The sequence below is a fragment of the Bremia lactucae genome, linkage group LG15 (assembly GCF_004359215.1).
Source record: "Bremia lactucae strain SF5 linkage group LG15, whole genome shotgun sequence".
Lineage (NCBI taxonomy): Eukaryota > Oomycota > Peronosporomycetes > Peronosporales > Peronosporaceae > Bremia > Bremia lactucae.
Window position 1 is genome coordinate 1,767,297 of NC_090624.1, and position 15,882 is coordinate 1,783,178.

A 15,882-nucleotide genomic window follows, 5' to 3' on the forward strand; every position below is an offset into this window, starting at 1 on the left:
CGGGCGAAATTAATTCGCTGCGACCGCTGTTTCATCGCATCGGAATGCGGATGAATGCGGCGCAGGAATTCCGCCTCGTATTGGTCGGGCGTTTCATTTGAACGCAACACGACCGGGATCGGGAAAATACGCCCAAGCGATTTTACCTGAGCCATCCATGATTGAAAGACGCCATAATAATTATGTGCGTCTACAAGAGGGCGCTCTAGGAGCGACGCTCTTGGCCCGTTTAAACGAGGCCATTTAGATGGAGGGGGCATCTTTGGAATGCCACCCGTCACATAGCCACATTCTAAACGACTGGCTTGTGACACCGACTGAGCACGTTCACGTGTCGTCGGCGGAGCTTTAGGCTCCGAATCCTCTATGTCAGAACCATTTTGGATTATGGTCTGAGTATAAGGTGTTGCGGTTATACCAACGGAGAAGCGGTTGCTCCTTTATGGGCAGCGCTCTAATTACCTGTCGCTGTGCTTTCCAGCGCAGACGACGAGACAGCATTCGCAAATGCTACTGTCTCCATGTTGTGAGCCATGAGAGAAGTTTGGATGGGCAATAATGCGCCATCATCATTCCTCATGAGCTCGTTGTCCGCATTACTACTACGAGGTGACGGCAACGGTGTCGACTCATTGTAGTCGACCATGAGCGAAGGATCAACATCCTCGCTGTTAAAGCGGGATGGATCCTTTAACGCGACAGCAGCAGTGGCTGTCGGCGTTCCGACTAAGGCATTAGACGCGGCCGGCATATTAACGCGGCGCGTGCGCTTAGGGTGAGGTTGAGTGGGCGTCTTCGCAGACGACCCACCAACGTGGCCCCTTTTAGGTGACATCTTTGGCGCCGTGTATGGAAACACGTGCGCTAGAGTGATTGAGTGAACTAGCGGCGCGTAAAGCTGCTCGCAATTCCTCTCTCCACTTTGACGAGTTTAAAAATGTAAATTCGTTCTTAGAAGGGGGGATGGTGTAACGGGCTAAAGTTGGCTTAATGTTACACAGTTCCCGTTGAGTACACTTGGTGTACTTAAGGGGATGGTCAAATAATAGTAATTAGACCCAACACTCGGGTGTGGTGCACATTTGTGACCAACCCTTGTAGATGTGATGCACATGGGTGCATTAACATTAGGAGGGATAACGCCTAGCGTCATCCGTGATGACGGCTAGTGTCATCCGTTACGCGAGGTATCTAGAAAGATACGCTCGCAGTACATATTAAGTGTTATCTATAGAGATGACATTTTGATTGGTTAAAATAGGTATTTATTCTTAATACGATTAAATATAAACAGTCTGAAAACTTCTTCCTACTTAGTAAGTGCGCACGAGGAGCCGGATTACCGCTCCCGTGACGACACTTAACCAGAGTACTTAGTGTGTTGGTGAGGTCGCTTACGCGCCCACCACAACTACCTCACTGCACGCAAGAGAAGCAAGTTAAACCGCTTCCTCGCTGTGCTTGGGTGTGTGTCTAAGTAGAGCGTGGCCGCGTTACGACGTGCCCGCCTACACATTAGATGCACGGATGACGTAAAATAAGATGATGAATGCACGTAGCTAATAATCTTTTTATTTTTTTTTGTTGTATAGATGGAGAAGTAAAATGGGTGAGCATGACGAAATTTATTCTGAACATTTGTCGGAGCTATGTGCAATTCGTGTTAATATTCTTGCTGAAAAAATGCATAGTTGGCGCCTTTCGCTAAAATACACTTATAAGTGTGTAGGAATGATGCCTCCAAATAATCCACGTACACGACGTGCAGAGGATGAATCTGAAGTTGCTTAGCGAGGCTTATAAACTATAGGTTAATTGTAACGGGCTAAATGCCTTACGTTACACGCCCATAAGTACACTTAACGGGGAGGTCAATCAATTCTTCCGATTATAATTGACCTGTCACTAAAGTGAGGATTATATAGTGACTCACCCTAGAGTACGTGATGCACATAGGTGCATTCCTCATTAAATAGGGCGACGCCTGGGACTGACGTCATCTGCGAGCCAACGTATTTCGAATAAATACGACCGCCAGTTAGAGATGCACATCTACAGAGATGGCATCTAATTATTGGGTAAACGTTGTGTAATGGGGCACACATCGGTTGGAGAACCGTCGTTGTTGTACATTTACTTTGTGGGTAAAATACCATTTATTCTAATTTCAAAATAGTTAGTTACTTAAATTCCATTTATTATGGGTAACAAATGTGGTCGCCGCCAGATATAAATCTGGCGGCCAAAATCTCTTTTTAATTAGCTAGGGACATGTTTTTAGATTCAAATAATTAAATAAAGTGCAGTTCCCCTTTTGATCTTAAAGCGTTAAGTGCCTTTCTAAGGCTTGCGCATTGATCTGTAAGAGATAGAAGCCTTTCTAAGGTAAATCCTCTTGGGCACTAGTTGTCACTTGGTTCTACGAACCCCTGATCCTTTGAACTAGGATACCTTAAGCTTTAATAGCTTGTACGACTCCCTGAGCTGTTCAACCCAATATTTCACATCAACTAAGTAACTCTCTGAATCTGAAAGTCTTCTTCTGACTTTAGCAGCAAGGTAGCTCCGCTACACCTGGTACCGGTACGAAACCTCCCTGATCGGTCAGTTTTAGGACCGCTTAGCGGCATCTATGCCAACTCGGTACATCTCTGTACCTGACTCAGAGCCGAGGGCTCGCCCTCTAACTGTAAATGTGAAGACATTTGAGGGAAAAGAGGGAGAAAATCTCCCTTTTTGGATTAAGCAGATGGAAATGTCCATTGCTTCCGCCTAGTTCTTAACAGAACGGCAAAAGGTGGCTAGGGTCGTTTCCAAACTTTGAGGTAGAGCCATGGAGTCGGCACTATCTTGCAGCACGTCCATAAACGACCCTTTCCCTCATGGGATTCGCTCAAACAGCAAATGACCAGCATGTTTGCACCGCCTGATCAGGCTTTTTGCATGCGAGCACAGCTCCCAGCGACTCGACAGGGTAAAAGAACCCTAGGGGACTTTGTCCAGGAGTTGAGAACTCTCATTGCCTCTATGCATCAAGACCCGGTGCAAGAAGCAATTGTAGAAACTATCTTTATGGGGGGTCTCAATGAGGGCGTTGCCCGGACGGAATTGTTCCGATCTCATCCGGCTACGTTCGAAGAGGCAGTTGCCATAGCGCTACGCGCCGTGTTTGACTTTAAGTCTGCTCGCGTTAGCACGCCTATTTACCGAACAAGCTCTTCGAGCACACGGGTTCCGTCTAAAAGAGCGGAACCTATGGATTTAAGCCTCGTTGAGGAAGGAGAAAGGGCTCTTCAAGCTGTGAAACAGCATAAGACCATCCGTAGATGTTATATGTGCGAAAGCACGAAACATTAACGTCCGGCCTGCCCTTTTCGAAATTCGCGTAAAGCTCAGAAGAGCTCCAATTCTGACCTATACCAGAGATCTGGTACGGTGCGGGAAAAGTCGATACCCAGTAGGTGCGGGGCGCCCTACTGGGGAAGACCTAGGCTCTGGTGAACCTCTAGGAGGTGAGAATGAACAACACCTAGCCCAAATTAGCTCGGTGCTCAATGGCACGGGACGAGGGTACAAGCCTGGCTTGCTAGTCGCTCAAGCGACAGTAAAGGGCTTTGATAAGCCGTGGTCAATTTTAATTGACTCAATAGCGTCTTGAATTATGCTCGACGTCTTTCCCTTGAAGGAAGTCAACAATATGTTGAGGCGCTTAGAGCGCATGAAGGTGATACAATCACTGTTCGCTTCGCGACTGGGACTCGTGTCACTGTTCCCAAAATTCCATTGAACTTAGGTATAAAGTTTCTGGACTTTGACAGTATGGAACGCTTTCTCGTCCTTGATTTGGATTCGAGATATGATCTTATCCTTGGTATAGCCTGGTAGAACACCATGAGCTATGGATCGATTGGAGGTCTAAGACCTTAGGCGCCACGCGCAATGTTCCTAGCAAAATTTTGGAGAGTCATGAACTCACCTTTGCTAGGCAACAAAAGCGCTATTGGCGCGGATCATTATATGTGTCTGTCAGTGTTTTAGACATTGGAAAGTCTAAGTTAATAAACTTTAATGTTAAAAACATTAATTCTGAGCCCGACTCAGCAGAAATAATTGGAACGGCACGTACTCCGTCGAGTGACACTCGTTGTAATAACGATTCACTGAATGCTGAAAGTATGGTTGGCCTAAGGCCAAATCATCAAGGGTGCAATATCCATGAGATACGTGGAGTGGCACATCTATGCCCACCGAGTATGGTCGGCCGAGTTGGCATCATACTGAGTGTCAGTAGTGACACTGTTGGAGGTTCGCGAGGACCTCAAGGGTGCAATATCCCTGAGATACGTGGAGTGGCACGTCTAAGTCCACCGAGTGTGGTCGGCCGAGGTGGCACCATATTGAGTGTCAATAGTGACACTATTGGCGGTTCGCCAGGGCCTTTTGGGTCAAACCCTCCTAATGCACTTGAAGCGACACGTAAACGTTTGCTGGATAAGGAAGTTGAGTTACCTAACTCCTTGTCGGATGTCACATTAGACACCATGTCTTGTATAGAACCAATACAGGCTGGAAAACCCGGGGACGTGAATGTCCCGGCCTCTAAGAGGCGTATTGTTTCCACTCCAAGATAGGATGGACACGAAGCGTGTATACCCTCACAAAGTGATACGAGTGAGCAAGTACATACGCTTGTGAATTGCGTAACCGGTAACATTGAGGGGGAAGTAAGCCTTGCGGCAATCCCCTCGTTACATGCTCTTTTAGAGCTAGACCAAATGTCTATTGATGAATGCGGTCGAGCCTTAAAAGCTGGTGACTTATCTGAAATGGTGGTCATTCGACCAATAATTGAGTTAAACTCATCGTCGCTTCTAAACGAAGCTGTCCTGGATGACACAAAAGCTGTACTTAGTGTGCGAAATGGGTCATCGATTCTCAAAGACCCTACAGATTCCTTTTATTACTTGCTTAAGGTATTCCAAGATGTGGTATGTAATAATCCACCATCTGTTTTACCTCCGGATAGAGGTGTTCGTCATGAAATTGACTTGGTTCCGGGGACCAAATACCGTGTCACAAAACAATGGCCTTTACCAAGGGAGCAGTGTGACGTCATCGACGATTTGTCCCGTGCTAAGCACGAGGCTGGAATGGTACGAGAGAGCAAATCTCCTTATTCGACATCGACATTTTGTGTCAAAAAGCGAAATGGTAAATGGCGCATTGTACATGCTTATAATAAGCATAATGCTGTCACTATACCAGCACAAGCCCCCATTCCTAGAAAGGATGTTCTTCAGAACAATATGGTGGGATGTACAATGCACAGTGCTTTGGACTAAGTCGATGATTACTACCAATTGCTGATGCGAGCTAGCGATATCCCGCTTACAGCGGTTAGCACCCCAAGCGGCATGTTATGGGAGTGGCTGGGTATGCCACAAGGGCTTTCCAACGCCCCGGCAACATTTAATCGTCTCGTGACGCAACTCTTTCGCCTCATCGAGGTTATGCACAGACTTATTTCGATGAAATTTTTGTCCATGATCGTGCGGAGCAGGGTCGGTCGGATATGGACAACCATTTAGAGCAGTGCTCGAGTGTATGCGCACGAATACATTGTATGCCAATGCATCTAAATGCGTTTTTGGCGCAGACAAAATTTCCTGTTTAGGATGCTTCATTAGAAAGCGAAGCCTTAGAGCGGATCCCGCTAAGGTAAAACCCATAGTAAATTGGCCGTTCCCTAAAAACGAAAAGGATTTGCGTAAGTCGTTGGGTCTCGCCAATCATTTGCACAAATATAGCGTAAATTACGCTGATATGGCTAGGCTATTTCGAATCTCCTTAAACGAATACAGAATGGTGCTGGACTAGCACCGAAAATAATGCTTTTCGAGCAGTTAAGGGAAGTCTTATCCATGCCCCGATTCTGCTACTGCCAAACCAAAATTAGCCTTTCAGTGTCGTCTGTGACGCATTAGATTTTGCCATTGGCAGTGCTCTGTTACAAACAGATGTTGATGGGCATTACCGTGTTATTGCGTTCGAGTCTAGACAGCTTTCAGCTGCCGAAAAGAGCTACCCAGTTCATGACAAAGAGTTACTTGCTACGAAGTATGCTCTCGTCAAATGCAGAGTTCATCTGCTCGGCTCTAAGCTGCTTCTAATATATACAGATCACGCGTCATTACGCACGGCGACTAAGTCGCCCCATCTTTCACAGAGAATGGTCCGATGGCTATCCTTTTTCGCGGAATACAACTTCGAGGTGAAGTATAAGCCCGGCAAGCAGAATGCTTTGGCCGATGCTTTATCACGCAGGCCGGATTATGAGCTTTCTCATATAACGACTATCTCGTCGCCTATTCCTGACTTAATCCGTTCGGCTTACGCCAAGCTGAAAACCAAAATGCCCAAGTTTAGCTTTTGAGTAAGTCACTGCTCGCATTGGAAATGAGAACACGATTTTAATTTATTATAAAAATGAATAAAATCAGGGAACCCTAATAGGCCCCCCGTCTATATTGAATAAAGACGTCATATAAAATATTTTCACTGTATGGTCATTCCACTGCATTCAAAAATATACAGTTATTCCTTTACAATCGTCTTTAGCCCCCCCCCCCGAATTACATTTGGGAGCCAGTAACTCCGGTATAGTGGTCTTTGTTGACCGATTGAGCAAAATGGCTCACTTAGCGGCCGTGCCGGATTCCATTGATGGAGAGGGTACAGCTAAGCTGTTTATCGATCGCGTGTTTCGACAACATGGTTTGTTAGTGGCAATTGTCTCTGATCGGGACCCCCGTTTCACGGGTAAATTCTGAGAATCAATTTTCCGAGTGCTTGGCACCAGATTGGATATGTCCACTGCGGACCATCCGCAGACCGATGGTCAAACTGAATTTGCCAATCGCGTCATTGAAGACGTTTTAAGTAGCGTTTGTGCTCAGACACCAAAGCGCTGGAGCTTAATGCTCCCAGTGGTGGTGTGCCTCTACAGGCTATACTCCGTTCTAAGTAAACGGTCTTGCCCACCCACGCGTTCCGTTAACGATATTACTGCGTGATTCAGGGCTTGGTGGGGGAGAATAAGCCGATAGGCTTGCTGATATCAGCCCTGTTACCGTTCGGAAACAACTAAGCGAGTTTCTCGCGACGCGATTTAATTTCTTAAGACACGTAAGGAATACGATGGCTGATAGCCAAGACAAACAAAACGAACAAGCAGATGCCAAAGGGAGAAGCTGTATTAATTCTTATATGGTCGGAGACCGAGTTTTACTAAGCGCTAAAAATCTACCTACTAACTTGGTTTCCGCGGTCTTTAAGCCAAATTGCGCCCGCGCTTTATTGGACCATTTACGGTCGTGGCCAAGAAAGGCCTAGCTTATACGCTAAACCTTCCTTGCAAGCTGCGTACAAACCCAGTGTTTTACACTGGCTTGCTTTTTAAGCCATATCGGGACCCTCCCACGTGGACTTGAAGGCGCTTGCGCCGAGACAGGCGCTCGTGCCGCAGATTGCTGCATCCTCACCAGGATCTCGAGCCTGCCCTCTGAACGAGGCTGCTGACGCTCCAGCGTCGAAAGACGGTCTCGAACCGCCTCAAAAGAGCTCTCAACCCGAGCTAGGACCTTACGAAGGAGTTGCACCTCGTGCCGTAGAGCATCAAATGCTTCCGCCAAAATTTCGGCCCCCTCCCGCGCTGCTTGATGCGCGGGGGAACCTTCAGTTTCATGATGAGAAAATTTTAAAGCGACGTCGTCGTGAGGGTCAATACCGTATCTAGTGAAGTGGCTAGGGTAACCCTCTTCTGAAAACTCCTGGGAGTTCGAGGTACCTCTTCGGTAAGATTGCCCGTACGCCGTTGACGTTTTTAGCGCCAAGCTCAGGGTCAGCTCGCGTCAAACGACGATTCCCACCACTAAACGTGGGATTAGGTGGATCTATATCCTCAGTGCGTCTTCGATCCATGGTTGTACGGTCAACCGAATCACTGAAATATCGGCTAGGCTTTTTTTTCGTTTGTGGCATACATGCTGAACGTAACTGGCCTTTGGCCTTAAGCTTAGCGAAATCGAAGCGAAGCTTCCGCCCCACACGAACACACCTCTATCCACAGACTCTCTGATATTCCAGATATTACGAAGTCGGCGGGCCCGGTGGACCCAGGTCTCAAATGAGACTTCGTTTTCACTCCTTGTTTCGTTTGGAAACTAAACGATCGGAATTTTCCTCATGAAGGTCACCGAAGCCCCACGGGCTTGATAACGTAAACGCGTTAGAAACTGGCTGTTTAAGTTCCAACTTCAAAGAGGAAATGAAGCGAATTAAATTACTCGGTGTCAAAAGTCTGGTAGGGGAGGGTGTAATGGGGCACACATCGGTTGGAGAACCGTTGTTGTGGTACATTTACTTTATGGGTAAAATACCATTTTATCTAATTTCAAAAGAGTTTGTTACTTAAATTCCATCTATTATGGGTAACAAATGTGGTCGCCGCCAGATATGAATTTGGCGGCCTGAATCTCTTTTTAATTAGCTAGGGAAATGTGTTTGGATTCAAACAATAATATAAAGTGCAGTTCCCCTTTTGATCTTAAAGCGTTAAGTGCCTTTCTAAGGCTTGCGCATTGATCTGTAAGAGATAGAAGCCTGTCTAAGGTATATCCTCATGGGCACTAGTTGTCACTTGGCTCTACGAACCCCTGAATCCTTTGAACTAGGATCCCTTAAGCTTTTATAGCTTGTACGACTCCCTGAGTTGTTAAACCCATTAGTTCAATAGAACTAAGTGACTCTATGAGTCTAAAAGTCTTCCTCTGACTTTAAAAGCGAGGTAGCTCCGCTACAGGTTTTATATTCATAACAATCAAAATAAGTCATCTTAAAACTTCTTCCGAGATAACAAGTGCGCACGTGAGGCCGGGTAGCCGCTTCCGTGATGGCACTTCTTGTAAGGCACCTAGTTCGTTGAGTGAGATCGCATAGGCGCCCACAAACTACCTCACTGCAGGTGAGAGGAGACGATCACACCGCTTTCTCACTGTGTTTGGAGGTGTGTGCATAGTAGGGCATGGCTGCTATAGAAGCGCCCGCCTTCACTTAGTAGCTTTTGTAGTCCTTTCCAGGACCCGTCTCTCTGAGCGTGTCAGTGAGGAGAGCCTCAATGTCGATTGGGCTCATTTCTGACGCCTCTCCGAACATCATTGGGAGGTGGCAGTACACTTGGCGCAGGCACTTGATGATTAAACCCTAATTAGGCTCTTGGGAAGTCTCCTGAGCAACATGTTGCTCAGTTGGAGCAATTTAAGGCATTTGTGCTCGGACAGCGATAATCCGGGTCCGACGCACACAGCCCTGCCGCGACAGAGTCCATCCTTAAGACTTAGGATGAGCTTAGGCATGAGCAGGCTCTGATCGAGGCTCTCGACAGGACTGCTGAGACGCTCTCCGTTTGGCCGCAACGGCTGAGGCCCATTCGAATGGACACGCCTAAGATCGAGGGAACTGCAGCGCACACGATTGTCCACTGACTGTTAGCAGTGGTGGCGCAGCTCATCGAGGACGACAGCCGGATGGTGTCGTACGCTATGTCGCATTTGCGCGGTAAGGTCTCAGTCTGGGATTATTAGGCGCTAATGTCGGACGTTAAGGCGTTCCAATCATGTGCGGTCTTTAAGACAAACATTCGCACCATGTATCAGCTGCCGAACAACGATGTGTTGCTTTAGGCGCGCTTTTTTGGGCCGTGACAGGCGTAGCAATCCCTGCAAGAATATGTCAGGAGATGTGCTCGCTGTCGGCTTCCATTAGTGTGGGTCCGATACTGCTACGTTCATGAACAGACTGCGGCACGGCCATCGTAGGAGGCCTTTTTAAGAAAGTGCCGTTGCAGATGAAAGAGGCAATCCAAATTGGCTTACTTGATGAGCAATCCTACAACAGTGCCTCGGCGTCAGCTTGGTAAAAGCCGTCGTCCGAGAAGACAGATGCCACTCCCATGGAGTTGGGCAATGCAGACGTAGTCTGCTTCAAGTGCGGCCGTACGATGGCTCGCTGCTATGCAAGAGCCCCAGCCGAGGTATGATACCCAGCAAGATGAATTTTACCCAAAGGGTGATGGCAAGAACCAGCGCGCGAGGCGCGTGAGCTCTGCATTGACCACTGATGGTTCGAGAAATGTAGGAGCGCAGTAGGGCGGTATGCCGTACTGACGCGGACTCTGAAGCTACCCCTACGTTCAGAGTTGTGGAACAAATGGGTAGCATAGTCCCTGAGGTCTCGAAATATCGGACTTCAACCCAGCTGGTATATAGCGCTCAAGTAAGAGGCTATGACCAGGTGATGACCCTCCTAGTGGATTCGGGTGCATCACAAAATTTTGTAAAACTCGCGGCTCTAAGAAAAAGACCGGCGATGTTTGAGTCGCTTTGCCAAGATGGCAAGCGAGAAGAGACGAGCGTTCGTTTAGCGAACGGCGCGCTCGTTAAGTCTGAGGGAGTTCAAGTAGAACTCGCCTACAGTATTAGTGACTTTTCTTGTAAAGAGAAGTTCACAGTGCTAGGAATGGAGAGTCCGTATGACCTCATCCTAGGCATGCCATGGTTGGCAAAGTACTAACCATGGATAGACTGGCGTACACGCACAGTTGCGAACTCTACGCAGGACACCTGAAAGGATGTGCTCTTGCAAAGAGGCGTATGCATTTGATGTCGTGTCGAACACAGTTGAGGGTGCGTTGACGGGATGCCAAACGTCACCAATTCCTACCCAGCTCCTGGAGACTGTGGTAGCGAAAAGGGCAATGACAGTAGTCATGCGTCCGAATTACCTGCACAGAGCCGAGAGCCTGTGGCAGTAGACGGCGAGCTGACAGGAAGTCAAGCGTCGCATGGACCGACACAGTGCCTAGAGCCTGGTGCGGTTGGAAAGGGTGTGCAAGCCAGAAGAGCAACGGCATTGTACTCGGGGAAGGAGTACCCGACATATTAAGGACGATCAAAGGCACGTCTAAATGAGTGACCTTTGGATCAGATCCTATTAAGGAGGACTGGCCTTCGAACGAGGTGTTCGAGGCCGTCAAAGACAAAATTGCGGACGCATTCTTAGTTGAGATGCTCCGGCAAGTCTTTAAATCTGCCGAGGAGATAGTAGATCTCACGGAGATGTCGCGGGATCTGTTCCTTGCTGAAGTAAAGGAAGGAAAGACCCACGAAATAGTCACACCAGTTCCGGGAGAGAACTTGGGTGACTGTTGCTCGTCGACCACAATGGACGAGAAGCGTCCTAGAAACGGACAAAAAGAAATGGTTTGCTGCTCAAGGTTGGAAGCCTCGAGAGACAGTCCTTTTTTTGAGGTTCTATGGGAATATCGCGATGTGTTCCCGAAAGCAGTGCCGAGTCGCCTACCAGCAGATAGAGGCATCAGGCACGAGATTGATATCGACCCTGGTGGCCGTTGCCGAAAGTACAAGTAGATTATATCGATGTGTTTTTGGACAAGCGAGCCAAGGTGAGACATGTATGTGAGAGCAAGTCGCCTCACTGCAGCCCGACATATTGTGTGCGTAAAGCCACAGGTGGTTGGCGCGTGGTTCATGCTTACAATAAGCTAAGCACGGCTACCATACCAGCGCAAACGTCAATTCCGAGAAAAAATGTCTTGTTGAACTCCATGGGAAGGTCAACTGCCTTTTCCGCGTTAGATTTAAAAGATGCCTGCTATCAGGTACTCATGAGAGGCCAATGTTGCCGAACGGCAGAAAGCACCCCAAGCGGTCTGCTTTAGGAGTGGTTTGTGATGCCCCAGGGTTTGAACAACGCACAAACGACATTGAACCGAGTGGTGGCTCACGTGATGCGTCAATACTGTGCCTACGCGACTCATTACTTTGACAATGTATTTGTTCATAGTAGGGCCGAGGACGGGCTGAGCGAAATAGAGTCGCACAAGCGTCATATGGACGTTGTGTTGCTGCATCGTAGGATCACATGGTGTACGAGCAGACCCAGACAAGGTAAAATGAGAAGGAATGGCCAATATCACGACACGTGAAGGATTTGCGCCAATTCCTAGGGCTCGCTAATTACTTGCATAAGCATAGCAAGAATTAGACGGAGTGAACTAAGCCCTTATCTGATCTCTCTAAAAAGAATATAGAATTGGTTTGGTCAAATATACAAGAAGATGCATTCACATCAGTGAGCGCAATTTAGCAATCTCTTGTAGAGGCACCGGTCTTGGCATTACCAGACACGGAAAAGCCCTTTAGCGTCGTCTGCGATGCAGGCAATTTTACAATCGGCAGCGCGCTCATTCAGAAGGTTGACGTTGGCGATGACCGTGTTATCTCTTATCAGGTTCGGCTTTTAAAAGCCGTGGAACTGAATTCCCTGTCGATGATAAGGAGCTACTTTTTAAAAGGATGCTCTGTTAATTTCGAGTGCACCTTTCGGGCACCAAACCATTTGTGGCTTATACGGATCACGCATCACTCCGGACCGCAATATACTCATCGCACCTCTCGCCTAGTATGACTAGATGGCTAACATTCTTCTCTAAATACACTTTTCAAAGTTGAATACAAGTCGGGAAGTCGAATGTCTTGGCTGACGCTTAATCGCGCAGACCAGACTTTGAGGCAAGGTACCAGGAAAGTGTGTCTCGTGCTAAGACAAAAGTTGAGTGGCAGAGGAAAGTTCATCGGTCAATATTGTGCATTTTTGTGAAATACTTGTCGATGATTTCCACTTATCTCATCAAAGATTCAGTTAAGTAAATAATTTTTTTCAGCTGCAGAAGCTAAGTTTGACCACGTCAACGTTGGCAGCCATGAAGGTCAACGACGTGACGAGCTTGTTAGCCTCCACAATAAAGGCGAGCTACAGTCAGGACGAACATTGTCGCCTGCTGGTAAATTACTTTGGTGGACGAAAGGTAACCCTTACATCGCACCTGAAGGCTTAGCTAAGTTATTTTAATTGCTATAGCGACAGTCTGGTATGGCATCAGCTATCACCTTGAGATTATATGTCCCTCGTGACACAGATCTCAAGTTGAAGATACCTCAGGGAGCTCCATTCTGCACCATCGAGGGGGCATCCAGGCCATGAAAAGCATTCTTACGAGTGTCACGAGAATTTTGGTGGCCACACCAATATCGATATATAGGTGGTCAACTATATTCCCCTCTGCGAACAGTGTCAGCGCATAAAGCCTGCACCGTCAGCAGTGCGCCATTAAAGCCGCTGCGGATTCCAGCGGATTCTTGGACGTCGGCCATTCTGGACTTCATATTTGGATAGCCACCTGACCACAAGGGTCCGACGGGGCTCGTCGTGTTTATAGAGAGACTGAGCAAAATGATGCATTTATCATCATATAGCACCACGATCTCAGGCAAGGAGGCAGCTCTCTTGTTCCTGGATCATGTGTACCGACTACACGGGATGCCTGCGTCCATCGTATCGGAATTTACGTCTGGGTTTTGACTTCATGTGTTTGAGCTGCTGGGTAGCAAGATCCACATGTCTACGGCCTATCGTCCCCAGACCGATGCCCAAACGGAACGTGCCAATCGGGTCGTGGTTGATGTTTTGCCCACGATAGCGACTTTCAAAGAATGGAGAAAACAATTGCCCTTCAAGGAGTTCGCTAAAACTAAAAGTGTCCACGCCAGTACGGGTGAGATACCGTTTATCTAAATGGACTACGCCATCCTCAGATGCCAGTCTCGTTTGTGCGCAGCCCGAGTCTTGGTGAGGGAGGGCTCCTCACTACACTCGGTGCGAAAAAGGGACAGTTTCGTCAATATGACGATTACCCGTGAGGGCACTATATCAGCGACGGAAACTTGCCCTGGTGATCCTGCCGATTAAGTAGTGGTCAGTATTGAGCCACGGCAAGAAATGCCTGAGCTCCTAGACAAAAACGATTTTTCATTATTGACAACTAAGTCCTATGACCGACCTCGCGGCGGTGTCATAGGCGAGTTTGATGCTAAAATTGTGAGCGAGGTTAAGCACTTTGTGGGTGAGCGATTGGCCATCACACGAAGAACTCGTGAAGCGATGGCAAGCGCACAGGACAAGCAAAAGTAATTTGCGGACCAACATGGTCGCAAAAAAGAACGCTTATCCTTGATGAACGCTTACGAGTAGAAGAAAAAAATACTGTTAGGTACTACTTCGCTTCAGATCCTTTTTCAATTGAGAAAACACCCGAAAAATTTCGACTCTTGGTAATCGGTCGACGCCCAGCGCGCCGACGAATGTCTACCAATGAAACGGAGCAACAGTTATAGCCTCTCTGTCAATTCCAAATGCATTGGCAGGAGTATCGTGATGAAAAGACGCAGGGGCTGGTACAGTGCCGCCCAAGAGTTATTTCACTCACAAATGAGCGAAGTTGATTCGCTGCGACCATTGTTTCGCCACATCGGCATGTGACTGAAAACGGCGCAGTAATTACCGCTTCTTATTGGTCGGTTGATTCATTCGAAGACAACACGATAGGGATCGGGGAAACATGATCAAGTGATCCCCATGAGACTGTCATGATCTTTAGATGTCATAGTAATATGTGCGTCTATAGTAGCGTGCTCTTGGAACGACGCACTAGTTCCATCTGAATATAAAATCATGCAAATGGAGGTGGCATCGGTGGCATGCCATCAGTCACATAGCCGCGTTCAATACGACTGGCTTATGACACCGACTGGACACGTCCACGCGCCGTTGGTAAAGCTTTGCGCTCAGGCTCTTCTGCGTCAGACCCGTTGTATTACGGTCTGAAAGAAAAATGTTGGGGTTTTACCCAACTAAGAGCAGCTGCACCTCTATGGGCAGTGCTCTCATGAACGGCCGCTGCATTAACTAGCGCAGACGACGAGACAGTTGCCTCGTTGACGTAAGGCAAGTTTGCCTTCGCAATGTTGAGCGTCTCCATGTTAGGAGCAATGGGTAAATTTTAAATGGACAATATATAGCGCCATCACCCTTCCTTATTTGCTCGCTGTGCTCATCATTACTATGAAGTGATGGCAGCGCCGTCGACTCATTGTAGTCAACAATAAGCGACGGATCTACATCCTCACTTAGCAAGTGGGATGGACTGTTCAGCCTTGTCAGCAGCAGCAGTAGCTATCGGCGTTTAACTAAGGCACTAGGCCACGGTCGCGTTTTATCGCTTGCGCTTGCGCGTGCGCTTCGTGCGCTTCGTGCGTGGTTGTGTGGATGTCTTCGCAGACGACCGGTCAGCTTTGCCTCTCTTAGGTGGCATGTCAGGCGCCTGTGATGTCAAACTAATGCGCGCACACTATTTGATAAGAGTAATCAAAGCGCCGGGTAACGCAGCTTGCTGTCCCTCGCTCCTCCCATTAAAAATTTTACAAAATGTAGAATTGTTCTTAAAGAGGAGGTGTAGCGGGCTAAAGTTGCCTTATGTTACACAAAACCATTAAGTACACTTTATGTACTTATCGATGGTCAATTATTTCATTGAAAGTACTTAGTCCTGCCACTTGGGTTTGGTGCACAAAGTGACTCACCCTTGTGTATGTGATGCACATAGATATATTTACATTGGATGGGTGACAGCTAACGTCATCCGTCTTCGAGGTATTCAGGATAATTTGCGCTCGCATACAGAGTTGCCATCTATTGATTAGTTAAAAAGGTTTATATTTAAATCTATTAGTTATAAATCAGTTTTATAACAACTTTCTAGTTTACAAGTGCGCACCTGAAGACGGATTACCGCTTACACTGGTCCTTAGGTACTTAGTCCGTTGGGTTTGGTCGCTTAGGCGCCCCACCAACTACCTCATTGTGCTTGAGGTGTGTCTTTGAGTAGAGCGTGGCTGCTATAGAAGC